At 42.0% G+C, this 8,267-nt stretch overlaps 1 long non-coding RNA gene across 1 annotated transcript; it reads right to left on the reverse strand.

Annotated features, from left to right (window-relative positions):
- Positions 1-381: 381 nt before the first annotated feature.
- Positions 382-7,881, reverse strand: LOC134284639 (uncharacterized). The gene is made up of 2 exons (XR_009995855.1): positions 6,759-7,881; positions 382-587 (listed from the first exon to the last, which is right to left on the reverse strand). It is a non-coding gene; the product is annotated as an uncharacterized LOC134284639 (long non-coding RNA).
- Between the last annotated feature and the right edge of the window lie 386 nt (positions 7,882-8,267).

Raw genomic sequence — 8,267 nt, forward strand, 5'->3', positions numbered from 1 at the left:
TGGATATCTCTGTCTACACCTCTAGCTAGGTAGGTAGGACAGCAGATGATGCACAAAGCACCACGGCAAGGTGAAACCTTCGAACGATGCACACTGCTGCGCTCCAGCGCACCTTCCACTGGTGATGATCAATAATAACACACCGCACTCAACAATGCGTACGTATGGAGCTTACACTGCACTGTGGTGTGCGTGCGTGTAGGTCTGACACTCGAAACGCAATCGGACAAAGCGCAGTGTAACCCTCCCGGAATGGAATCCGGAAAGTTTCCGGATGGAATCCTAGAAAAGTTCTCCCAACACTACACTGTGAGTTGGTATTTCTTCTTCCTGCTTCTTCTAACTACAAACGCACAGACCAGCACTGGCACTGGTGGTTGGTTTCACACTGTCAATATGGGAGAAACTTCCATCTTCTTGCGACTTCTTTTCGCTGCGGCACTACTGAACGAACGCACTGAAAACCACTTTTTTTTCTTCGGGATCAGAGAACACTGACCGGGTTGAAAGAGCACAACGACGAATACCTATTCTGCGGTGTGGTATCAACAATTCGACATTCTTTTCCGGTTAACTGCTTGCTGCTTCTGCAAGTAGGAGATGTGAAATAAGACAGATTCGTCATCCAACTTTTACTTCCGAAAAAATGGGTAAGAATTAGAGTGACCCCGTTAGAGTGGCCCAGGCTTACAAAGAAAACGTGAAACGTCTGGAATTAAAAACCTTTTCGATTGAAATAAAGTTTATTGATGGATGATGATTGATGCAGGCAGTCGGTATGCAGGCGTAATCGGAACCTTACAAATGCGTTAAGGTGAAATTATCCGGTGTATTACGATGAATACTTGCTCTGAAGTACATCTGTGAGCACAAGAACTCTTCCGGGGTCTGCATTTCCTTCAGAGATCAGGAATTCAAGATTCCACCTTGAATTCCTCACAAGATTCCCTTTTAAATTTCTCGTGCAATGAAATTTTTCCTTGAAATCTCACTATTTCTTACGAAATTCCTCCCCGGATTGCATCAGAAATGCCTCCAGGGATTTCTACTGAATTCTTTCCTTCATACTGAAAGTTTTCCTGGAGATCTACCCAGAGTTTCTTTCTGGAGGAGTTCTTGAGAGATTTCGTCCAGAATTTTTACAGATTTGCTCCCTTGCTCCCTGGATCTCTCCAGGGATTTTCACCGGGATCACTCCAAGAGGTTTTCCGGGAGTACCTTCCAGAACCTTCCAGAATATCTCACAGATATCAGGTTTTTTACAAGTTTGGCCCGGGATTTCAGAAAATCTACTAGGCTTTTCTTCGAAAAGTTTCTCCTGAAACGACTGCAGAAGTTTATTTCTGAATTTATCTCAGAATCCCTCCTCGCTTCATGCTGGCATTTCTCTGAAAGTTCCTCCGGGAAGTTTTCATCCCAGAATTTCATATACAAATTTTCCCGAAGTAATCTTCTCGCACGATTTATTCCGGAGTTACTAAAGAGATGTTCACGGAGTTCCTTTCGGGATTTCTCTTGGAGGTTTTCTGCGCCTGATTTCCGATAGTTCTTAAGGATATAAGTAGGATTCAGTATGAGCTAGTCCCGTGATTACTATAGTAGTTTCATTTGGAAGTTCTACAAGAGTGTCGTTCTCGATGATTTTTTCTCGAATTTCTCTCAGCAATACTGGAGTTCTTCTAAATATTTTCGGAGTTCCTCCAGAGATTTATCTTGGAGTTCCTCATGGAATTTCTGTAGGTTCTCCTGGAATTGTATCTTTCTTGAAATTACCTTATTTTTACTCACGGGATTATTCCCAAAAGGCTATCCCGAATTAAATCCCTTGAATTCCTCACAAGATCTAGCATCCTGGTGTTCTCTCCGGGGTTTCTATGAGAGGTTTTCCCGATATACTTCCAGTAGTGTTTCACCCGGAATTTCGTCTAAGTATACTCGCAGGATTTCTTCCAGAGATTCTCCTAGGATTTTTAGGAGTTTCTCCGGGGATTGCTTCCAGAGGTTCTTCCCGGATTGATGGGAGGTTTTCTCCCGGGATTTCATCCACAATCACCTTTCAAATTTTTTCGCTGGGTTTACTCCGGAGTTCTTCCCGAGATTTTCATGAAGTTTCTTTCGGGTTTTTTTCCCGGAAGGTTTTACGCAACTGCTTTCCGAGAGTTTCTTCTGGATTTTGCGCGGGATGCAGTATGAATTTGTGTTGCGATTTCTACAGGAGTTTCTCTTTGATTTTTCTTTAGAAGCTCTCCGGGGACTACTGCAGAAAGTTCTCCAGAGATTTTATCCAGTGTTCCTTCCGAGATTTCACTCATAATTTTAGGGAAGTTTGTCCCGCGATCTCCATCGGAGTTATTTCCGAGATTCTGTACGAGTTCCCTTCATTTGTTTTCCTGGAAATTGTCCCGGGATTACTGCAGGAGTTCTTCTCAAGACTTCTGCAGAAAGTCACCCGGGTTGTTTTTTTTTCGACTATCCCCTACAGATCCCTTCCAGAGAATTGTCGGGATTTCCTGGGTTTCTCTGAAGGTAAGTGTTCTCTGAATTTGTCTATTTTTTCTCCTGAGTTTCTCACAAAAGTTCTAAGATTCCATTGGGAATGCCTCCCTGGGATTCTTCAGGATTTCTTTCAGAAATCCCTGGATTACTCCTCAAAGTATTGTCGCACTTCGTCTCTGGATTTCTCTAGGAATTCTTTTTGAGAAACCATGCAGAGGTTGTCCCGGATTTGCTTCTCGAATTCCTCGCGGGATCTCTCCTGGCGTTATGTACACAATTTCTGGAAGAGGGTTTCCTGCATTACTCTCAGTGTTTCTTCCGGAAATCTTCTAAAAGTTCCTCTCAGAAGTTTTTCATAGGATTTCTGCATAAGTTACTCCCAAGATGTCTATAAAGGTTTATCCGGAAATTTGTTCCGGAATTTCTCCTTGAACTTATGCTGGCATTTCTCCTGGATTTGTCCAAGGATTTTATCCAGAGGTTATTCTGAAATTTCAGCCAGTTTTTCTCTTAGAATTTCCTCCACAAAGTTTCTAAGAATCACACTTACAGTTCCTCGCAGAATTTGTTCCGGAATTTCTTCCAAGATTTTCACAAAGTTGCTTCCCGGAATTGCTTTCTGATAGTTTCCACCTAGATTTCGCGCGGAATTATGTATGAGTTTGTCCCACAATTTCTACAGGAGATTCTTTCGATTTTTGCCTAAAAACTTTCCAAAGATTACAACAGGAGTTTTCCTCATGACTTATGCAGAAGGTTCTCACGGGATGTTTTCCGGAGTTATTCTAGAGATTTCTTTCAGAGAAATTTCTTGAATTTCTCTAGAAGGTCTTTGCGTGATGTCTCTAAGAGATTTTCCTGGGATTGTTTCTAGAGCTCTTCCTTGAATTTAGCTAATATTTCCACCCGCGATTACCCCCAGATTTTTTCCTCAAAATTTCTGCCGGAGTTTCTTCCGGGATTTCATTTATAATTCTGTAGGAATTGGTCCCATGGCCGTAGTTTTGCCTTAGATTTTGTATTCTACATTTTTCCCGGATTTCTTCTACGAATTCCTTGAAGAGAATTTTCAGGGTTTTTCTGAGTTAATTCTTCCCTGATGTTTTCTGATTTTTCCTTCCGAGTTATTTACAAAAGAACAAACAAACTGTGTCGGAGTTCTTCTCTGGATTCTTCCAGTTATTCCTGACACTTCATGTAGCGGATGTCCCAGATTTGCTTACCGAATTCCTCGCGAATTTCTGGAAGTAGCTTTGCTGGGTCTCCAGTTAGCCTAGTGGGTAAGGCTACGGATCGCCAATCCGGGACGGCGGGTTCGATTCATGTCCGGTCGTGAAAATTTTCTCGACTTCCTGGGCATAGTGTATCATTGTCCTTGCCTCACAATATACAAATTCATGCAATGGCAGGCAAAGAAAGCCCTTCAATTAATAACTGTGGAAGTGCTCAAAAGAACACTAAGTTGAAATGAAGCAGGTCAAGTCCCAATGGGGACGTAGAACCATAAAGAAGAAGAAGAAGCTTTTGAAGATTCAGGATTTTTTCAAAAACCTCTCAGAATTCCTTCAAGATTTCTGCAGGAGTTTCTCTCGAGATGTCTGCAAATGCTTATACCAGAATTCCTCCTTGAAATCATGCTGGCATTTCTTCTGGAAATCATCCAGGGATTTCTCCCAGAGGTTATTCAGAGTTTCTGCCAGATTTTTTCCCGGAATTGCATTTACAAAGTTTTTCGGAATTATCCTTACAGCTTTTTGCGATATTTATTCCGGAGTTCATTCCTGATTTTTTATAAGAAGTTCTCTCTGAAGTTGCTTTCTGATAGTTCGACCTGCATGTTGCGCGGAATTCTGTAGAAGTCTGCCCAGCGATTCCTGTAAGAGTTTCTCTCGGGATTCTACAGGAGACTTCCTCGATTTTTTTTCTACAAACTCTCCCAAGGTTACAACAGGAGTTTCTCTTCCAGAGATTTTTCTTGTGATTTCTCTCAGTGGCGATTCCCTAACCTCAAATCTACCTGTTCAACAAGTTCAAATTCTTGAATCTCTTCATCAAATTAGCTTGTAATGAACGGAAAATGGAGAGATTAGCTATTCTAGCCAATTTTCAATTTGATTCTCCTCAAGATTATTTCGGAAAAAAATTGTATTCTCCGCAATTGAAAGTTTTTGAGTCGTTGAACAGGTAAAAAGTGAGGTTACGAGACGCCACTCTTTCTCTTGAAGTTCTTTCCAGAGTTCCGCCTTGATTACTATCCGAGATTACTCCCAGAAGTTTTCACTGGATGTCCCATGGCTTTTCTCGACATTTCTGACGAAGTTCCCTCTGAGGTTTCCCTCAGAACTCCTCCAGCGAGTTCTCTTAAGGTTTTCCCAAGATTCGTCACAGAGTTGTTCTGTTGTTCTTTTTGAGTTTTCTCCGAAGGTAACTTTTCTTGAGGTTTTCTCGCGGGATTCCACTAGGGTTTTCCCAATTACCAACCGTAATTTATCTCAAAATTCCTCAGAGAAAATTCCAGAATGCGTCTGCGACTTCCTAACAAAGAATTTCTGTGGATAACCCAGGAGGTATCACAATAAAAATGTTGCTCTTGTCGGGGTAAATTTCACTCCCAGAAGGTGCTCCGTGAGAAATCTTGGAAGGTACTAATGAACTAAATGAAATCTTGCGAGGAACTTTAGGGGGAATTCCTGGCCGAAGTTTGTACAAATCCTATGATAAATCCCTAGAGGAAACCCGAGAAGAACTCCGGTAAAGATTCCAAGATCACCACAAGAAATCCCAGAACGAACTCCGGGAGAAACGTCTGAAAAAGAAAAGCTGTGGAAGAAATTCCACAACTTCACGTTACATATCAGCATAAACTGACGTAGAAATCCAGAAAGAAGCTTCAATAGAAATCCTTGGCGACAGTGCTGAAGAAGCTCTGCGAGAAATCTGGAAGAAATCCCTGGAGGAAATCTAACATTTCGGGAGAACTTCTGGGAATATCCAGCAGAAATCTGTGAAGAAAGTCCTGAAGATATCCAGGGAAGAGCGCTTGGATGAATCCTGGCGAATCACTCAGAAAATTATTCAAATTAACTCCCACGAGAAACTTTGTAAAAAAAACCATTCTTGAAGTAATCACAAAAGGAACTCCGGGAGAAATCCTCGAAGGCACTTTGGCAGCAACATGGAGGAAACCTCTGGAAGATATTCAGAGAGAGTTGTCAGCCAGAATTCAGAGAAGAATCAGGTGGGGGTTTCAGAGGAGAATCGAAATAAAAGCTTCTAAAAGAATACCAGCAGGAATTCCTCTCAAACATCCTCTGGATTGCCGGATAAGAATGTAACTGTGTAATAAATTCTGGAAGAAATCTTGGCAGGATGTCTTTAAGATATCCAGGGAAGAACACCAGAAGGAACCCTGGAAAATTTCTGAGAAAATTAATGGGAAAAAATACAAAAGTTATCCCACGATAACCTCTGGAAAATATCCCGAGACAAAATCTCAGAAAATTTCTTAAAGAAATCACAGGATGAACTCCGGGGGAAATCCCTTAAGGCACTCTGGATGCAACATGGGGAAAAACTCCGAAAAATTACCAAGGAACGATGTCGGTTAGAATAAGGGAATGAATCTTGAGAGATTTTCAAAGGGATATTGCGATAAAAATGTCTGAAAGAGTACCAGCAGGACTTTCTTTCAGATTTCCTTTGGATTGCCGGGACAAATTCCGGTAGAATCCGGAAGAAACTGCTAGATGAAATTCAGGAAAGAAACAAGGAAACCGTTGAAGAAAAAGCTCTGGTGGAATTCAGGAAGGCATCTAGAATTCCTTGTGGAAGAATTTCTGGATGAACTATGAACTCCCAGATTCTTATCCATCAATCTGGAATTGGCTGCATCATAGCGGAATTATCACTCTTTCCAGCAACCCTAACTTGCCGGAAACATCTGCTCGATATAGAAGCCATCTTCTTTAGATATCAATAGATTTCTTTCTGGAGTTAGCTTGTTTTCGAAATTTTTCTCCGTGAACACTTGCAAATTCTTTACGCAACCACAAGTTTGTTGAATCCTCAGCATTATAATGCGACAAAGAGTTCATTTTGACAGTTCTGCACTACACACATATGCTTAGCTCATGCTCGAAAGAAGTAAACACTACACTCTGCATGTATTCAGAGGATCATATTGATCACTAAAACTCGCTTCCCAGGAAGTAAAGTCCATCATTCCAGACTTTCCACTATTCTGGGCCACTCTAGCAACCCACACAACAATCGCGTTGACAGCAGCACTACTAGCATAGCCTGGGCCAATCGATAAACCTCGCACTGTTTTTCTCTTCTTCCTACGGAACAACAGAAACAATCTGACAGACGACGGAAAGGATTTCCTCCTTCCCAGTCCCAGTCCCAGTTGTCGTCGTCGTCGATGCAGCCCAGCCCAGCAGCAGATGTGGTGGCAGCAGGCAATCGAATCTGTCACTACTCTTCTTGTTCGCCATCGATTTTTGCAACCCCCTCAAAATCTGCACGGAGTCACCACACTTCTTGGTATTTTTCAGCTGCTCTACGCACTGCTGCTGATTCTGCTATTGCTGCCGTAGTCTATCTCCACATCCATCCACAATAATTATTGTCATTCCAAATGGAGAAATTTTCAAGTTCACCACCATCCATGGCACACCACATCACAAATTGACCGAATCCCACTAGCCCGGCACCGAACTCCTGGTATTCCGTCGTAAATCCATACGCACTGCGGTCACCTGAACGAAACGTTCCCGTCGTATGCTGTCGCAGCGAATAGCCTACCGAATACCGAATTGTGCAAGAAAAATTGCCAAAATTTTCGCGATTCTTCACCGTTTGTCTATAGACGACGTACCTACGTACCCGAGTTGCTTGCTAGTCTGTCTTCTTCTCTGCTAATAACCTGCAGCCAGCCAGCACACACAATTCCGTCCGATTCCGATTCAGTAAAAATTGTACACCCCAATACTCTGACGATTCGTCGTAAGTGTGTTCGAATCACTACTGTGTTGTTGGGTATTGCTCTTCACTATCCTCACATAGGAACGTATGTAGTCTGAAGAAGCCTGACTGCGCGATGATTATTGGAATGTTCGAATGTGTTGTGAAGTCGTCGCAGCGGAGAAAATTTTGACGTTTTGATTATTTTCGTCTTCGTTTGTTCGACACAGCACAACACTGATGATGTCGATGACGATGATGATGGTTGGCTGTTGGATGTGCTCGGTTTGATTCCTCAACACACGGATATTGATGCAACTGAAGATATATGGTAATTCCAAGGGAAAATAGTACAATGTACCGAAGTTCTTATGACGAACATTCAGAATCTAGGGAAGGTTCATTTATTACATCCATCGTTTTTCGGGATTTCTAGACCCCCCCTCCCCCCTCTGTCACGCTATTTCCCTATACCTAATACACGTACTGTCACACTTTCCTAGACCCCCCCCCCTCCCCCAAATGTTGGACGTAATTTATGAACGTTCCCCTAACTGTGTAGGTTTTACAAACGTTTTGAATGTCCCCTCTGGATTAAATAGACATTGAAATGTTAGGGTATTTTTTCTCGAATTCTTAAAATCTATGTTCAAAACATATTCGTCTACTGTTGCAGTAAAATTCTTAATTCTTCTTATAAAATAAACTTATAGTCAATTTTGCAACTCTTTTGATCTACACATTGACAATGTGTGACAACTGCATGAGCTTGTACAGAATACCTCTGGTACAGGAGTTTCGTAAAT

This window comes from Aedes albopictus, unplaced genomic scaffold (assembly GCF_035046485.1).
Source record: "Aedes albopictus strain Foshan unplaced genomic scaffold, AalbF5 HiC_scaffold_393, whole genome shotgun sequence".
Classification (NCBI taxonomy): Eukaryota; Metazoa; Arthropoda; class Insecta; order Diptera; family Culicidae; genus Aedes; species Aedes albopictus.